The sequence below is a fragment of the Macrobrachium rosenbergii genome, chromosome 24 (genome assembly GCF_040412425.1).
Source record: "Macrobrachium rosenbergii isolate ZJJX-2024 chromosome 24, ASM4041242v1, whole genome shotgun sequence".
NCBI lineage: Eukaryota > Metazoa > Arthropoda > Malacostraca > Decapoda > Palaemonidae > Macrobrachium > Macrobrachium rosenbergii.
Genome location: NC_089764.1, coordinates 21,324,773 through 21,344,237, shown reverse-complemented (window position 1 = coordinate 21,344,237; position 19,465 = coordinate 21,324,773). Strand labels below are relative to the sequence as shown.

The 19,465-nt window shown below is 43.3% G+C and overlaps 1 long non-coding RNA gene across 1 annotated transcript; it reads right to left on the bottom strand.

Moving 5' to 3' along the window:
- Positions 1 to 2,094: 2,094 nt before the first annotated feature.
- On the bottom strand, positions 2,095 to 19,214 carry LOC136851911 (uncharacterized). Its single transcript, XR_010856996.1, has 3 exons — positions 19,074 to 19,214; positions 14,415 to 14,604; positions 2,095 to 2,325 (listed from the first exon to the last, which is right to left on the bottom strand). It is a non-coding gene; the product is annotated as an uncharacterized lncRNA (long non-coding RNA).
- Positions 19,215 to 19,465: the final 251 nt, after the last annotated feature.

The following is a 19,465-nucleotide window of genomic DNA, read 5'->3' as shown; positions in this document are numbered from 1 at the left end:
TCAACAAATAAACTTAATTCTCAAACAAACCCAAACCGAATAGGGACTAGAACACTGCGTACTGGCAAATGTAGGGCCACATCAGAGGAAACAAAGTTGAAGCCATGACTAAAAGATAGCTAGCTAAAGTTAGCCTTCATTGTATTCTGGAGGGCTGGCGTATATTCTCTCTTGATTGAGGGTGCATTGTATATTTTTTTTATCAAAAAATATATACAGCTACAGCTGTCAGCCAAGAAAATTACAAGGCACTATCAAGTCTGATAAAATTCTTGTTGAAGGCTAAAGTACCTACCGACACTGTCAAAGAATATGCAAGGAAGAATATAAAGGTGGCTAGGACAATGATGATGGTGGGGCAAAAATGGAACAAAGAAAAAAATAGAATATAGGATTTAGGCCAAAGGCCAAGCACCGGGACCTATGAGGTCATTCAGCACTTGACCAGAAATTGACAGCAAAAAGATCTGAAAGGTGTAACATGAGGAAAGCCTCACAGTTGTACTATGAATCAACTGTTAGGAGAGGGTTGAGGAAAGTAAGATGGAAGAAAGAGAATGTGAATGGAGGTGCAGTAAAAGCAATGAAAGGGGTTGCAGCTAGGGGCTGAAGGGACTCTGCAAAGAACATCAAGCAATGCCTACAGTGCACGGCATGAAGTGCACTAACGGCATTAGCCCCCAAACTGGGAACAAAGAATATGTCTTGAACAGAAAATTGGATGAAAAACAAATGCACATGGGTTTAAGGGAAGAGAAAGATATAACAAAAAATGATGAAGGAAGTACTTTCACAGATTCTTCTAAATGAAGAGAATGAATATACATTGTAGGACACTTATGACAAAAATCAACCTAAGCAAAACACCTTATAATGACTGGAAACATAGCACAGGAAAAAGTCCAATTATTCAAGTGGCCATGTGGATACTGGGAAAAGTGCAAGGTTGAACTCAAAACTGTATACTGAATGTAACATATGGTGCCATGAGACTAAGAATTGCAAAAGAAACAGTAAAGCCTTTTGAAATATGTGGTGAAATGGCACATAGGTCTTAGGAGTAGTACTCTGTATTCTGTGTATTCTGTACAGAGCAGTGACTGAAGGCAGTAAGAAATGAGTAGCCTTGATGAAGTGGAAGTACTGATGTGTATGGTACATATAGAACTTGTCAGTAAACATAGCTGTATATAACATGTATAAGGTCTATAAAACCCTTAGCATTAGAGACACAGTCTGTGAAAAAGAAAATGAAGATTTTGAAAAGGCATCACTATAAAATGCTAGTTTCACAGCCCGAGTGTGGTGGAAAGACAGCCCGAGTGTGGTGGAAAGAACACAGACTGTTTACACATTTCGTGAGAAAGGGTGAGGAAGTTAGTTGCAGACGTGGAATCAGTTTAAACTTCTGTATAAAGGTTTAAAAAAAAGGTCAAGGTGAATAGATGGCTAAATACCTAGTCCAGATGAGATCTCAGGCAGATGTGCACTGATAAAAAAAAAAAACCGACACAAAACTGTTCACGTTGTAAGAGACTGCATCATGGTCTTTCAGCTGCACGTGTGTGCGCATCATCCATTGGAGGAAATGAGACAAAAGCAAGAGCATTCCGTTTTCTCTCCCTCACGGAACACAACTTCTACCATACAATATTTCCGTCTGTTTCTCCCTAACCATTGTTGTTTCGATTTATGTACAATCACCACTACTTGCATTGCCATGCAAGCATTCCACTCATGTACTCAATGTTCCACTGAATCTTCTGTATCAAACTGTATGTATGTTTGTTTGTGAAGGAGCCAAACGTCTCGCCATTTCACATATTATGCTACTGCATTGTATTCATTAATCTGTCTCCAATCTCATGCAATTGGCCCTATGTGGAATTTCCTGGCCTTTCCATTGATATATGTTTTATCATTGTACATTTATTATGTCTCTCACAATCGTCATCTGTTTGTCTGCCGACAACCACAGATGTCCAAAACATTACCTCTGTTTTGCCCTGTCTGTGTGTAGAAACTACTTTGCAGCTCGCACCAGCCAATAACAACTTCGAAGATTCTGTACATTCATTCAGTACGGAACCACCAATAAACCAGACAACACCCAGCCAGTATGTCACTCCATTCCATCCTTACATTGTAACTTCTTTCTCAACACAATAGAGGTAAAAAAATTTTACACTAGACTGGTAGGATGCTTCTTTGAAGTTAACATTTTTCACTAGCAATTGTCCACTTCTTCCAGTGCTGAACTCTTGTATAGCTGGCATGTTTAAAAAAAAACAGGTGTTCTTTATTTCCTCAACGCACAGCTTTTGTCTGAAAAAAAAAAAAAAAACAGGTCAGACATTAGTTAGTATAACCAGTCAGTCTAACTTAGTGTAAGAGTACTTGGTCTATTAAGATTTGTGCTAAGTGACATCCAGCAGTTTTAAATTTGAAAAGTTCATAATGTACAAGTATATATAGCCAAAATGGCCCACTCACTCAAAGGATATAGCCACCTGAATATTTTTTCTCTTTCCAAAAAGGGGTACTGGCAGATATGACATGACATTTTTATGATAAAATAAAACTTTATATATACTTACCAAGTAACTACATAGCCATTAGTTTCACTTAACCACGGCAGTTCCAAATTTGAAATTTGCGGGAACGCGGTACTGTTGTAGCGTAGGTAACTAGACCCTGCCCACTTCTGGGGAAGAGTAGGTACAACAGTGCTGAAGAGCTCAATTCGTTTGTGCCATATGTCCATGAGAGAGGAGATGGGAGAGCTTTGAACATGTAGTTATTTGGTAAGTGTATACTGTATAAAACTTTATTTTATCATAAAAATGTCATTTTTATTTAAGTAACTTACCAAGTAACTACACAGCTGAATCCCACAATGACAGGAGGTGGGATGCATGGACATGTCCTACCTAAAAACACTCGGTAAAGGAGCTGAATTTGAAACAGAAAGGTGGCTAGCATTGGTGTAATGCTTGTTGTAACCTTACCTGGTGAGAGGGCTGCAGCAGGAAGATACCACCAGGCTTCCCAAAACTCGGCATCCTTTAAAAAGGTGAGTAGATAGAGGATTGGAAGGGATACCCCCCAACCTTCTTCCCCCAATACAATGCCAGCCACAGCCAATGGATATAACGTACTGCATTAATTATACATTGTCTCTACATCGCACAAATAATGGGAGGTGAACACTGATTTTGACTTCCAGTAAGTTGACTGGAGAATTGTGGAGAGCAACAAGTGCTTCTTAAAAACAAATGAAGTGGTGCCTGCTCTAATCTCAAGAGCTTTGACTTTAAAAACAAGAACGTCTTCTTGAATCTTTGAGTGTGACTCGGAAATAACACTCTTTAAAAAGAAAGCCAAGGCAATATTAGATAACAGTCATGAAGGGTTCTTCACTGAACACCACAGATTCTGAGAAGGACCTCTAATCCCTCTGGCCCTACCCAAGTAGTACTGAAGTGCTCTAACTGGGCAAAGATCGTGAACGAACGAGGCCTGGGGGTTGGATAGGGTGTTGTTCTTTGCCAGGAATCCAAGCGTGAATGAGCAGACCGCATCTCCCTGCGAAAAACCCACTAGCTTGCTGAAGACATGTAATTTGCTGATCCTCCTTGCCATAGCTAAAGCAACTAAAAAGAGAGTCTTCCTGGTTAAATTTCTCAGCAATAATGAGCGAAGAGGCTCAAATGGAGGGCCAGAGAGCCATTTGAGGACGACATCTAGATTCCAGGTGACTGATGTAGACTCATCCCACTTGGAAGCGTCTAGGGACTTAATTAGGTCACTTATGTCCTAACTAGCAGAAAAATCGAGATCTCTATGTCTAAACACAGAGTTTAGCATAGACCTATAACCTCTGATTGTAGAGGTGGCCAAGCTTCGAGAGGACCTCAGACACATTAAAAAATCAGTGATCTGTACTACAGAGGTTTTAGAAGATGATATGCCATGTCTTCGGCACCAGTCATGAAAGACTGCCCTCTTTGCCTGGTAGACATTAGTGGAAGGCTGATTCCGCACTTGGCGACTACTTCTGCAGCTTTTCTTGAAAAGCCCCTTGCTCTGACAAACTCCCTGACAGTCTGAAGCCCATCAGAGTGAGAGCAGATAAGCCTAGATGGAAGCGATGGAAGTGAGGCTGCTTTAGGTTTCTTTCCTGAGGTAGAAGTCTGGGGAAGTCTGTTAGGAAACCGAGGTCTGGGAACCACTCCTTCTGTGGCCAAAACGGAGGTACAAGCGTCATGGATGTGATGGTGTGGGCCATGAACTTGTTTAAGACTTCTCTCGCCATGCTGAACGGTGGGAAGGCGTAGGCATCCAAGTCCGACCAGTCCTGGAGCATGGCATCCATCACCCGTGCCTGAGGGTCTGAGGCTGGGGAACAGTAGACAGGGAGGCAATGGTTCTTTGATGCTGCAAAAGGGTCTATCAACGGCTTTTCCCACCGTTTCCACAGGTCGGTGCACACCTATGGATTCAGTGTCCATTCTGTTGGTAGGACCTGTTTGCGGCAACTTAACTTGTCTGCAAGAACGTTTAACTTTCCCTGGATGAAGCGAGTTATTATCCTGGTGCAATTGTTCCCCGCCCAGAGAAGATCCTTGGCCGCTTCATAAAGGGAGAAGGAGTGAGTCCCTCCCTGATTTTTGATGTAGGCCAATGCGTTTGTGTTGTCCAAATGGACTGTGAATGTCTTGCCACATGTCACTGTTGCACAAAGCTGAGGGGCCAAGCGAATTGCCTTCAGTTCCCTTGCACTGATATGTAGTCTCTTTTCTTCTAACGATCATGCCCCTGAAATCTCCATGTCGTTTAAAAGAGCCCCCAACCCTGATCCAACACATCTGAGTACAACATTAGGTTGGGGCTCAGAGGGCACAATGACTTTCCTACTAAGAACCTCTTCTCTGCAAGCCACCACTGAAGATCTTCCTTGATCTCGGAAGTGACGCAAAAAATGAAGGAGTCTGGGAGAGTTTTCCTTTGCCAATTGGCCTTTAGGAAGGATTGCAGGACTCTTGCGTGTAACCTTCCTAAAGGCACAAACTTCTCGATGGACGAGTGTCCAGCAGACTCATCCACTCGTTGGCTGTGCACACGGGTGAGATATGAAGTTCCTTACTCTCTTCAGGCATTCTTGAATCCATTTGTGGGACGGAAAAGCCTCATCCCCAAATAAAGAATCGATTGTGTTGGAGCAAATTGGGATTTCAGAAAATTGATTAAAACATAAAACCCTTGGGCCAGTAGAAGAGTCATCTGAAGGTCCTCCGTGCACCATGTCCTCGATGGGGAGCGTAGTAGCCAGTCGTCTAGATCCAGACAGACATTGATCCCCATGAGATGGAGCCATCTCACTACAAGGGCGAGGACATGGGAGAATATTTGTGGAGCTGTACTATAGAGAGGCCAAAGCAGAGAGCCCTGAACTGAAGGACCCTGCCCTGGAATACGAACCGCAGATACTTCCTGGAGTCCAGATGTACTGGGACATGGAAGTACACATCTCCGATGTTGATCGTTACCATCCAGTCTCCCTGATGAATGGCTGACAGGATTGAAAGGTTCGTTTCCATTTTGAACTTGGTGGTCTGCACAAAAAAGTTCAAAGCACTGACATCCAGGACATGTCTTCAACCTCCCCAGGCCTTGGGGACAACAGACAGACAGTTGTAAAACCCCTCTGTGCTCAAATCTTCGACCACCTCCACAGCTCTCTTCCTGAGTAGGGACGATACTTCTTCCTTCAGGGCCAAAAACCTCTCCGAGCCCTTCGAGTAGGCTGTTAAGCTGATGGGCGAAGACGTCAAAGGAGGTTTTTCTCTGAACATGATGGCATAGCCCTCTTGTAGGACTTTCACTATCCATGGTCCTGTGTTCCTAGCTTCCCATTTGTCCCAGAAATGGAGGAGCCTGGCTCCTACGGGAACTTGGAGGACCGGAACCTCACTTGCAAGAGGCCGGTTTAGAGGATGACTTCTTGGTTGGCTGGACTGATTAAAGATTCAAGTGCAGGCGGGGCTGAAATTTGGCTCTTCCGCCTTGAAAGGGCTGCTTCTGCAATGGGGAGACAGTTCTTGTGCTGAATGAGACTGAAGTGCCACAGGTTGGTTCCCTGGCACACCTTGTTGACTATATCAAAAGGTCCTGTGTCGACTTCTTCTGTAAGCCTGATGAGACCTATTCTATTGTAGCTCTCGGGAATGAAGCTGACAGGTCTAAAGGTGCAAACAAGAGAGCCGATCTTTGAGAGGGACTAACACCTTTAGTGGTAAAGGTGCACCACAATTCCCTTTTCTTAAGGACTCCCATGAAGGATAAGGTAGCCAGCACCTGGGAGCCATCCCTAATGGCCTTATCCGCGCACGAGAGTATTCCCAACCAATCCGCAGCAAAGTTCTCTTGAAGTATGCCACAGTCTTCTATTTTCTTGGCTAACGCCCTGACTGTCCAGTCCAAGAAGCTGAATACTTAAAGAACTTTAAAGACATCTCTCACAATACAGTCTGGCTCCGAAGACGTGAACACAATCTTAGTGGAGTTAGAAGCCAATCTCCGCGTTGAGTCCACAAGGCTGGAGAAATCCCCCTGGTAGGAAGCAGAAACTCCCAGGGAAGGAGCTTCCCCAGTGGAGTAGGACAAGTACCTCCTTGGCAACAGACGGGAGGGAGGCACCCTGAAAACCTCTTTTCTGCTAACCAACTGTCAATGCCCACTGAAGCCTTCCTAGAGTATGAGGAGAGGACCATCTTCAGTAGCTTGGAGGCCTCTACCATATGTCTCATCATGAAGGCCGAACCAAGTGACGATAGGGCCCTTGGAAAGAAGAAAGTTGGATAGCATAAGGGGAAGTACTTCAATAGTGCTGCACACACTGTCATAGGATGTTCTTGATATATGGCTTCTTTGTCAGCTTCTTCACTGGATGAAATGGGAGGAGGAGCTAAGTCCGCCTGATCCTGTGTAGCAGAAGGTTGCTTCTGTTAAAGGCCGATGATGCTATCCAACTGCTGTTGTAGATTCCAACGAAGGATCCTTGATGGCAGGGGTTAGTGCTGAGTGCTTGGCTACTGGTGCCGAGTGTACCGAAGGTGAAAATTCTGACACATGGCGCTCGGAAACTGGGCACACGGACACCGGGCGGCGCTCGGAAGTTGGGCTCTCAGACATTAAGTGCTCATAACCTGATCACTCGGGCACTGGGTGATCCGAAACTATACGTTGGGACATTGGGCGTTCAGAAGTTGGGTACTTGGAAGATGGGCGCTTTGACACAGAACACTTGGACACTATACATTCGGAAAATGGACGCTCGGACAACTTGGATGAGGAATGCTGTGTCAAAGACTGGCTCTCCATCACCAAAGTGTCATGCACAACCCGCTCGGGACTAACCCAAAAACTGCAGGAGGGAAGAGGACTATACTATGCTCTTGTTTGCTAGGAGGCTTACAGGAAAGCTGGAAGCATGCTCAGCGGAAGGAGCATGCCTTTTCAATGACCTTGATACTTTTGAAAAGCGTTTGCGCCCCCTGTCCGCACTGGTGTCCGAATCACTGGATGACAGAGCATGAATATCTGTATGGACGCCTTTCCATTGGCGATCCGCTGAGTCCTGGGTTCGATCAACAGGCTCGGTTGAGGGGGCAACTACCCATGGGCAACCCCCACTGACCTCCCTTAGACCTCCGGTTTGCCTCCTCCCAGGTTTGGGGGTTTGACATTGACCTTTGTCTAGGAGCATCGGTGGGATGAGTAGTCACCTCCTCTACTGACACTGCACTTGCACCAACATTAATTACACTTACTTGCTCCATAAGGGCCTAAACCGAAGACCCAATTTGGGCTACAGTGTTAACAAGCAGACCAAACTTTTGGTCAATCCTAGCTTCTAGGTTGGCAATGGCATTGGGTTCAGAAGAATGGGAGCCAGGTAGTGGAGTCTGAGGAAAAGTTGGAGGGCTGGTGATACGGGAGAAAGCAGTCACAGGCATAGAAGGCACAAGAAACGTGACTAGCTAAACCCCTAGCCTCGGCTCTGGCAGCCACTTTCTCTGTCTTTCTGGAGTTTATCTAAATGCGCATCCAAAACTTTCCATATAACCTGACCCCATTTTTTGCATTCATCACATTTAAGTTCAAACGAGCAAATTTGCCCTCTACAATGAAAACACAAAGTGTGCGAATCATACTTAGCAGAAGTCAGTCTAGTATTACAGCCTATGCTGCAATACCCAATACTAGACAAGCTAGAGTCCAACATACTAAATCAAAATTAGCCACAAGTCTGAACAGGGAACTAGCTAAGCTAATTAATAGCAAGCATCCAACACGAATGAATATTTCACCAAAGGCAAAAGATACAACTATCCGGCAAAATTCAGGTCATAGCTGCTCAACCAAACATTGTTCAATTGACTGGCTGAAACAAATTGAGCTCTTCAGCACTGTTGTACCAATTCTTCCCCAAAGTGGATGGGGTCTAGTTGCCTACACTAAAACAATAGCGCATTACCACAAATTTCAAATTTTGAATTGCCGCGGTTAAGTGAAACTAATAGCTATGTAGTTACTTGGTAAGTTACTTATATAAAATCTCTTTTTTTTATATTCAATTTTTTATGCTTGTTTGTTACTATACATCGCAATTATGTTCCCAAATTACTTTCATAAACAACTATATCTTAAGCCCACAAAGTGTATGGTATCAATCAATGCCTACAGTAGAAAATTCAAGAAATGACGCTAGTGAAAAAACTTAAATAAGACTTTATTAAACTTAAGTATGATCCTTCTTTGCTGTGGTAATGGGCCTAAATGTACAATCCCAACGAAGAAGCTACAAAGTGTAACATGTTACAATTTTACCAGCGGGTGTCCAAAAAAGACCATCAGACTGTTACTGAACAATTTATGGCTAACTGTAACATAGTTCACACCAATATGTGTCAGAATACAACCCAACATCCACAAAAGCCAATTCTTTCCCCAAAACTAGGATTTCCATTTTACAGATGACATCTTAAATATGGTCTGGGACTGATTACCAAGAGTACAGGCACCAGAAGATCCAATTTGCATACATCATACTAGCAAAAATCTCAAGAGAATAACCTCCACTGAAGCCATTTTTTATTTTGTCCAGACCTCACTGGACAAAGATAAAAGCAGTCTTCTGTAGCTGCAGGAAAAATAATAAAGGAGACAATGCCAATCCTGTGGTTACTGTACCATGCTTCTGAATCTAACATTCCAGGAACAGCTGATAAATGAATCGAAGCTTTCTACTAATATTCCATAAAAGGCAACTTTCCTGAATATTATTCAACATGAAGTCCAAGAAAAAATAATTGATATCTCAACAAAAAACAAATACCAGTCAATGATAGACCAATTCCTTACTGCCAGTGTAAAAAGTTGTCCAGTAGACCTTCCCTGAAATATCTGGAGAGCATCAAACTGAAATGCCCCTTTGGGCTAGTATAGGAGATCTATGAAAGTCTAGGTGGCAAAAAAACCTCAAAGATATTGAAAACACTAAGAGGAGGCAGCCATGTCTTTCTATAAAGAAAACTGATGTTACGCACAACTTCCTTCTGAAATGCTATGTCCACTGACATAAAGGAACACTACAACTCTGGCTAGTAATTTACAAGCACCAATAACGTGTATCTATAAAACCTCTTTAAGCATTTCATTACGTAGTTTACCAGGCCACTGAACTAATTTATTTAGCTCTCAGAGGGCTGGCCAGAAGGATTTGTCTATTAGTAAATTGTACCTAGGGAAATAATATTACAGCTTAATGCAAAGGGAACAGTCTATAGCTATTCAGCATGAGAGACCTGACAAACTATTTGAATATTCTAAGCATGTCACTGGTTGGTTGGTTGTGTAGTCGACACTCTTGGTAATCTGTTTAGTTAAACCATAATTCTTATGTATAAAAACAGCTTGTTTTGGGTCAGCTTGCTAAGCATTGTCTGGGGTCACATTTGTGTTCCTTTTCATTTGACTTTAACCTATTCACCCCATATTTACCACAGAGACACAAAAAATAAAACATGTTGCTCCAAAATAAAAAGAACGATCTCAAATGTTCATGCGTTACTTACATGTCTACCGTTCTCTCCTAGCTAAAACCTCAATATAATTTCAAAGTTATTAAGCACTTATACTTACTTTTTGAAAGCAAAGAGTTCTTAAAAGGTTATGCTACAGTGGCCTAGATGTGACTGGGGTGGATATGGATATCTCAGTATGCAAATTTTAGGGGAAAAAAAACAATCTAGGCATATTTTCAATTCTTCATTATAGTGTTTCAGCATTCTTCCGGCGCCATTTTCAAAACAGGTGAAAAGAGCAACCAGAAATATGTTTATAAAAATAAACTATAAAATACAATGAAATCTTAAATGTGGGAATAAAATATAAGAAATAAAAAGAAAAAAATTTAAATAATGTACAACAGAAATTAAGTACCATCGAGGTTTAAGGTTAGAAATAGAATATGACAAATTTTGAGAGTAATTTGTATTTTTCCTAACTATACAAACCTGTGGTCTTTATTATAGGAATTAGCATCAGCGTAGCTGGAACTGGCCGTTAAACTTTTAACAAGGTGGTAGTAGTTAACTACCTAATAACCAGGTGGGAGTCCCACCTGCCCAGTCGGCAGAGCATCCTTTAGCCCAGGTAAGCTCGTGTCAGCTTGAGGGGAACACTGCCCCTAGCATTTCCCTTTCATCTTTCCCCTGCCTCCTTTTCTGGACTGGAAAGTGGGATGAAGAAGGAGGCTGGGAGTTCCTGCAGGCGCCCTTCGAAGCCTGGGTTTTCTTAGGGACTGAGCAAGTGCTAGCCTGACCCGAAGGTCAGGCTGCATGGGGCGCGAAGACCCAGAGGTCTTAGCCACTGCCTGATGGACAAGACGGTCGCTGTCTTTGCCCTCAGGTTTGCCATCCGGTGGGCAAGGTAGGAGATGGCTGTACCTCCAGACTGGCACAGTCTCCCAAAGGCAGAGTCCTCTCCAGGAACAATAGCACCTGAGGAGGCAGCCATCTTGGATACTGTGAACGACCACAGATCCAGCAAGGAGACTGCCTGGAGGGCTGCCATGGCGGTAGCCTCCAGGCTCGCTGCCTCTTGCTGCGAAAGGGAGACCCCCTTCCGAAGCAAGGTGCTGCAGCGAGACCCGGGCCTAGATGAACCAGACCTGGGTCAACCTGCTTGGTCAGCAAGGACCCCTCCGAGGGCGTGTAAAATTGCTTCTGTCGAGGCAGAGGAGGGGGAAAGAGCTTGTCTGAGCAGTTCGACAGAAGCAAACTCTCCTGCCCAGAAACAAGATTATTCACCTGGTCAAGCACCCCCTCAGCAAGCGAGGACCACGGCAGTCCCATCAAAACCTTTGGTTCCTTCTTAGGGCCACAAAAGATTTCGAGGCACGAAGGACGACCCACAAGGAGACCGTGGCCTCTTCCCCGAGATCACTGTGCTGACGAATCAGTGAGATTATCTCTGCAAAGGTCCTCTGTACTATATTTCAGGGGTGTCCACATCCTGAGGAAGAGGACCCTCGAGTCCTTCCAGGGTGTGGTTCTCCCGAACTACTCTCCTGGCAGAAGGGAGAACCTAGGCAGACCCCTTATATCTGTCCTGAACTACTCAGGAGTACGACTGAGTCGACCTGAGGACTGAGCCAGGAACATAAGCCTTCGTAGTCGAACTCTGAGGAGATGACTCTTAAGAGTTCCTCCTGTCTATCTCACGCCTCCCAGTAAATCACCAGGAGGTTGAGGGGCCAGATGAGGAGGATCGGGCTCTCCCTTCAGTCCTGCCAGAGGAACCAGCAGGAGGGGCAGGCCGCATGCAGTCATCAAGCTGCAGTGATGGTGGCAACATGGGTCCAGGAGGGCACTTATGCCTTGGTGAAGCGCTGTCCCGAGGAAGGAGCGGAGGTTTGCGTGAGCTGAGACAATCGTGCTGGGAGGGGTCGAACACACAGCTGGCAAGAATTTACGCCATCCTCTTGAAGTGCCCTAGTCTTCTTCGAGGCCAAACCCTTACAAGAAGAAGACTGGACAGGGAACCCCCTCTCCATCTCTCCAAGTGTTCTCTCCAGGTGGTCAGACCCCTAGGACCAAGACACCAGGTTGGGAACCTGGCCAAGTACTGGTGGTAGTGCCAGCAAGAAGAGCCAAGACACCTGCATGTCTTAGTTCTTTCTCTCACCGTGTGCCTGAACAGGGATGGTGAGAGATCTCTCCAGCACAGGCTTGGGATACTTGAGACTCCTAAGAGACTTGATTACTAGGAGTGACTCATGAACGAGCACCCGACATAGCACCAGTCATGACATAGCACCAGTCTTAGAAGTGGACTTCTTAGGGCCTGGTGACAGAAGCACAAACCGAGGTCTGCATGTCCGCGGTTCCTGAAACACAAGACCCTGGTGAGTAAGCAATTCGGTTCCCGAGCCCAAATGTCAGAAGAGCCAATGAGAGATCCCACTGCTTCCCCTGTGGAGGGAGAGAGCCCCTTTGAAGTCCCATGGCAGGACTTCTTAGTGGGGGAGAGACAGCCTTCCTCTACTTCGGCCAATGAGCCTTGGAAGAGGAAGGGGAGGTGGTAGCAGACGACGAAGACAAAGAAGAAGCAATGAAGACGACGACGACACTTACAGGACCTCTTCCTCAACTTCTTCGTCATCATCTTCAGGATGGCAGTCAAGTCCCCTATCCAAGAGGGAGCAGCAGACATCATAGGAGCAGCTGGGGCAGCCAGGGCAACAGGAGTGGCAGGAGCATTGGTAACAGCAGGAGCGGCGATGGGAGTGGTCCAGACAGCCAGGGCAGGTGGAGCAGCAACAGCAGCCTCGACAGTAAAGATCACAGGAGCAGCAGGGGCAGGAACCATCCTATGGGACACGGAGGAGGTGACCATCATTGATGGTACAGCACGGGATGGCGGGGCCATAGAGAAACCTGGAGGGAGGGGCACAGCATGCTGGGATGCCAGGACAGAGGTCACTTGGGTTGGAAAGTGCGTCAAGACAGTCACTGACATCTTAGTGAACACTGTCATCGTCACCATGGTAGCTGTCATGGTAGAGACAGCGTGGGTCACCACTGGAGTACTTACCAGGTGAGACAAAAGGCCCTGCAGGGATGGAGGGCCCAACAGCCCTAAGGAAAGCCAAGCTGCTTTCAAATCCATCGCCTGCTTACCAAGCAGATGCTCAACCGCCGTACTGGAAGGCGAAAAGGTAAGGTTAGCGGAGGAAGACTCCTCTTGCTCAGAGGGAAAAATCCCCCCACCCAAGTGAGGGGAGGCCCCCGAGAAGAGGTCGTTCTGATTGCCGCCCCCTCCCCCCACTGTTCCATGGTCAACAAAGTGAGCGAAGAAGATGAAGGAGGGTTCTTTCCCGAAGGAGACACATCCAGAAAGGGACGATTGCCAGGAGAGAAAAACAAGGAAGAAGGGTTGGCCACCAGGGGCGTAGTCAGGAGCATATAAACCTCAGACGATGCCTTGGCAGCCTTCCTCCAATGCCGTTTCCTCCCTTTAAACTTCACCCACTGCTCAGCCGACCAGGAACAACACTCAACACAAGTAGGCTGCAGTCATGTGAGCAATCACGGCCTCTGCAGGAGGAACACAGGGCGTGAGGATCAACATCAACACGAGTGGAAACCGCCACATTTCTTGCTGCCAAACCCAGGACACACACTGAGGGAAGGTGGCCTTGCGAACAGGCTTGTCAGATTTGAGGGTTTGCATATTTAATCACAAACACATATACACAAGCAAAAAACAAAGAAGGAAAGATCCAACCAGGAAAAAACAGCAAATGACAGTCAGGGCAGAGAGGAAAGAACACACGTCTGCACCACACGATGGCCAAAAGCAAATTGGAATATTTACCTCCGGGCGGGCAGGGCTCCCACTTACCGGACAGTAGTTAACTCCCTAACCACCTTGTCTGGAAGTTCAACGGCCATTTCCAGCTCCACTGTAAGTAATTCCTTATGCAAGGGCTGATAGTTTATATATCGTGTATGAACAAACATACTGTAGTTATTCCTCGCCAATACAACCGAGTATTCACATTCAAATGTGTAATTGGTTCTTTAACCTCCTAGGTTCAGGTTTACATAACCTATCAACAAAGAGTTTGTCCCACATACAATTGGGACTAACACTTTTACTACTTCACTACCATATACTACTTATAAAAGCATTCCTGACAAGTATTACCTAATTCTTCACGTGCATTGTTCATCAGTCCTATTCAATCATCCACTTGGCCTTGTAATTCCTTAACATTACTTTTTTTGGAATCAGCATGTGTTATTATGACTACATTTCTCTTAAACTATCATACGTGAACTTACTTTCCTTTTTCCATATAAAGTGGACTCCCTCTCAACTGTCAACATGGTAAGAGCAAGAAGCTTCATGTTAGTTCCTTATATTCCTTATATACTATCGGTTCTGTCCATCATTCAGAAATCTCATTTTCAGGTATCAGGAGAATCCATGGGATGGGCAAGCTTGTTTTCTTGAGGACTGGACAATCATTACCTGAAATACATTACGGTATAATAATCATTGCCTGAAATACATTATTTTAATCTTAAAGTCTCAAAACTCACAAAACCATTATATACGGTAACCTCAAAATGTCAAGGAGGATGGCATTTTTCTTTTTACATTTTATGGCCATTCAGTTACAAAAAGGAAGAATTTGAGCCTAAAAATGAAGCAACTGAAGACTTCAAAATTGTATAGCTTTCAAACATACAGGATTCGGAATGTAACCAATTAGCCAATATCACAAAAAAATCTCTAACACACGCAACACTTCAGCAACATATAAACCAAATTTAACAAGTCATTTTGAGTTATCAGAATGAGAAACTAGTAAACCATCAAAACTATTCACACTTGTTAACACTTCTGAATGAATGAATCGTGAAATTTAGACTACAAAGCCAGGCAACTGGGCACTTTCAGCCATTTAACACTCTAAATGCACTAAGAAATAGAGATGGAAAATAAATGAAAGGGGGTTAGAATAAAGTAAAATACAGGTCTAAAAGGTGGGTGCTGCTAGGGGCCATAAGGATGTTGCAAACACCTTTTAATAATGTCTGTGCGCTGAGTAAGAATTAACACTACACATCTGATACTGACTGTAACAAAGCTGTGACGCTCACAATGGGATAGACACATAGTGAGTACTTGTAAAATTCAATTTTCTTGTGGAAATGCCTATAGACTTCATGCAACCAATGGGCTTTTAATTTTCTAATGCCATTTGGCCTACATAAAAGCTACAAGCCAACTTGACATTGAAATGAAACAGAATAAGGTTTCTAAGTCAAAACCCTGACAAACTACTGTCTGTTAAAGGTATCAGTGTTAGGTGCAGGCTGATAATTTCACATGCTGGCTACAGTCTGTAGCTAATACTTAAAATCGCAAGGGTTGACGTCAAAAAAACCAAAGGCCTGTAGGCATAAAGATGCAGCACAATTACGGCAACGGTCTGGCCTGTAGGCATATAGATGCAGCATAATTACGGCAACGGTCTGACTTAAAACTACAATAAATTTATTACATTCTTAAAACACATAAGCTACAGATTATGACGTCATGAAAGTACATATTTACGTGAGCTAATAAAGAACGAGATGGGACAAATTAAAGTATCTGCACTTGGAAGCCTATCTGGGGGTTTAAGTAATCAATTCTTTGATATTGATCAGAGGTTTGCATTACCCATAAGCCTAATCCACAAATCAGTCTTGGATTTACTGTGTTAACACAAATTATTGGGAATATATGACACAATCCTTATTATTATGCCTAGTAACTGCTGTTGGTAAATAACTGTTAATTAATTACAGTATCTTATATATTGTACTATAGTGCATCTCTCTAATTTCCTATGGCTATTGGGAAGGTAAACAGGAACTACTCTTTACTTGCCCATATTGGTGACCTACTAATGCCTTTGAAAATGGCTCATTCACACTTTGTCTCAACCTAATTCTTTGCTCTTCGAAACTTCCAATTATTTCAAACATAGCAATGGCAGTTATTCATCCTACACAAAATACAAAGTATTTGCATTAATATCACAGTTTTTTTTAAAGTAAACTGTATTTTTCCCAACTATACAAACCTGAAGTCCTTTACACTAGGAATTACTAAGAGCAAAGCTGGGGGTGGCCATTAAAACTCCTGAACATGGTGGTTAGGTAGTAACTACCGTCTCATAGGCAAGAGTCCTGCCTGCCTGAATCATAAACACTCCAATTTGCCTTTCAGCCTAGGTTTCAGATTGAGGGGTGGCATGAGGCATGAGCCTCTCCTGTTTTCCTGTTTCACATATGTGAGAAAAGCATTTGACAGAGTAAATTACCTGAAGCTGCAAAAAAGAGGCACACCTTTACATTTAATTGGCATTTAATTTTCCTGGTTCTCCATACAGCAATTCTGTGCCAAATGGATTACATGTTGTGGTACAAGTTTGGCTCCCTAATCTGGCTCTGGCAAGGGAGCACTGTCTCCTAACATCTATTTAATACAAATACAGATGCCCCTAATGTCAATTTGAACTCATTCCAAATCGAATACACTATCAATGCCAATGTAAAACAGGCGACATGAACTGCGTGAGACTGGCAACACTGATTGCAAGGGGGCTTACCATCTTGTCACCAAGACATGAAAGTGCTGCTTTTCCATTCTTACTGCTACAACATTTATGGCTGTTCCATTTTGGATGAACTAGGCTATCCCTGAAAGGCCATTAGACTTATCATCGTTATTCACAATGACATTTTGAGGAGCCTCACCAACACACTTCGCTACCACTTTGCCACATCGATGCTCATAGAACCAGCTCCCTACAGGGCTCACTGATATTAGCCTAGCCTAACTTCATTGTGAATTATAGGTACATTGAATTTTTTCTGGTACAGTGACCATTCAGGTAAAGAAATGCTATTGATACTGTGCACTACTGCCACATGCCAGACTATACACGCTAGTACCTATTAGAGGTAATCATAGCCCAAAGAGATAGTGTTACTGACCTACAATTACTTAGCCTGAGCTACTGCGTTTTACCATCATTACTAAGGTAGGCTATGTGGTAAAAGTTTGTTTCCAGCCCAAACTCCAATTCCACATGAAGGCTAGTACCAATCATGAGGAAATAGTGATTCATCTACACTGTTTCGCTGTGTTTAGTACTTGCCCCTGGGGGATCAAATGTCCCTAACTGCATTTCGCAAAATTTAAACTTTAAAAAATCCTCAATTATTTACATACATTTTATTTTGGTAATTCTAAGCTGGCTGTCCGCGGTGAGTTAGCCTTTTTCCTATGTTATCTTACCTGTTGAACAAGATTTTAAAATAATATTTTGTCAGTCGGCTGTAACTAAAATGTAACTGACCCTTGAAAACTGCACGTCTGTACCAGTGGGTCGCACAGAGTCAAGGGTAAATTACAGTTTATCAGCAGCCAACCGGCAAAATATTACCTTAAACACTTACAAAGCAAGTTAAATAACATACAAAAACATCGACTGCCATAGTCTAGCTCCAATGCACACTATTCGAAGCTTTTGTAAACAGGAAACAAAACATTACCATTTCCGCTTTCAACTTGGGTGGCCTCTATAGGTCACCGTGGAAGAATGGCGCTGTGCGCCTTATCTGCATTTTTGCATTTTAAAAGATTCCTGCAAGCTTGTATGTTCTGGCAAGAGATAATTACTTTAAATTCTTGTTCAGCAAGTAAAATAACGCAGGAAGATGTCAATTGCCAGTCTCTCGCAGCTCTCGCTAAGCGCAGAAAACCAGCAGCTGTTGATTGGTAAACCAAAAGCTAGTGCATGCATATTAAGGCTTAGAATCAGTAGTACTAGTAATGAATGAAAGTGCCTTTGGAACGGCTCCCACTATCCATTTATTCGCCGTTTTTACACTTGTTTTTCGTGTTCCAAATGACATATATGACAGGAAATACAACAGTAAGGTACCCAAACCTTTTCCAAAGTTATTTACTCCATCAAAAACTCCAAAGTCCCAACAGGTCGCCCTTACTGTTAGCTATTCTCGAAAGGGTTTTATCACGCCAGTTGTAAGATAATTTACAGCTTCATTACAGCCAAGCGACAAAATATTACTTTAAATTTTTGTTCAGCAGGTAAAGTTCTATAGAAAAACGTCAACTGTCATAGCCTAGCTCACTGCGGACAGCCGGCTCAGTTCTACCTTTATTTCTTATATAGTGATAAATATGTTTGCAAGAATATTGTATACAGAATATTTTTTCAATTTTTTTATGAAGATTCGATATATACATTAAAAAATTGAGTACGCATGTTCAGACCGGATATGAACATTATCCGGCTATGTACCTAATGCACAGCCTAGACTAGCTTATATGAAATTAACCTTAAAAATTAACCCAGGGGTTACCAAGCCCACATGGGGTACATTTCCTATATATTTGGCCTAGACCTAAGCTATGTCACAACTACATCTTAGGCAATGTGACAGTTTTGTTACTTCGTTTGAAAACTAAATAGAGCTAAAGAAACACGTTAAACTTACAACATCTGACCTGACGATACCAAATAGAAACTTACGACCTCCTACTCTGTCCTTGCCTAGCCTATCCAGTCGGAAGACTAGGCTAATGAGTTTCAGGGCCATTTGGGTTCCTACACCTAATAAATGCCAACAACTTTCCCAATTTACCCAAAATTAACAAAATAACACTTGAATTAATGGGTATCAGGGCGTTTTCAGCACAATGCAAACAAACTATATGAAAGGGAAATACTGCCGACAGACATGATTGACATTCAACCGGCGGACCAGTTCGATTTCCTAAATCTCAAGCATCGGCTTAATTACGCTCTAAAACGGAGACAGCCTACATGGTTGAGTAACAGAATATATCAATAAAACAAAAGGCATCATAAATATACCTACACATCACATCAATAACAAAGAAGTTCTACTTACATAACATCAATAACAAATAAGACCATCAGAGACACTTAACGCTTCCTGACGCTCCTGTAACTGTGTGTAAGACGATCACCCAAGGATTCTGAAGGTTGAACGGTGTGAACCTCGTTTCCGCCGACCAATCAGGTGCCCTTACGTCATCAGATTCTTATACGAATTGTAAATGCTGAGTTCAGAAAACTTATCATTAATTTTTTCTACCTGGGGCATTTGGTAAATCTTGTAGCTTTATTCCGACGTAGACAAATGCAAAATATGATGTAACTGATGTCCTAAAGGGTATACTTACGGTAGATCAAATTCACACAAGCTTTAGATCTCGTAGTTAAAGCATTAGTAATAGAAGGGATATTACTTTGAAACGGCTCCTTCTATTCCTCCTTTGT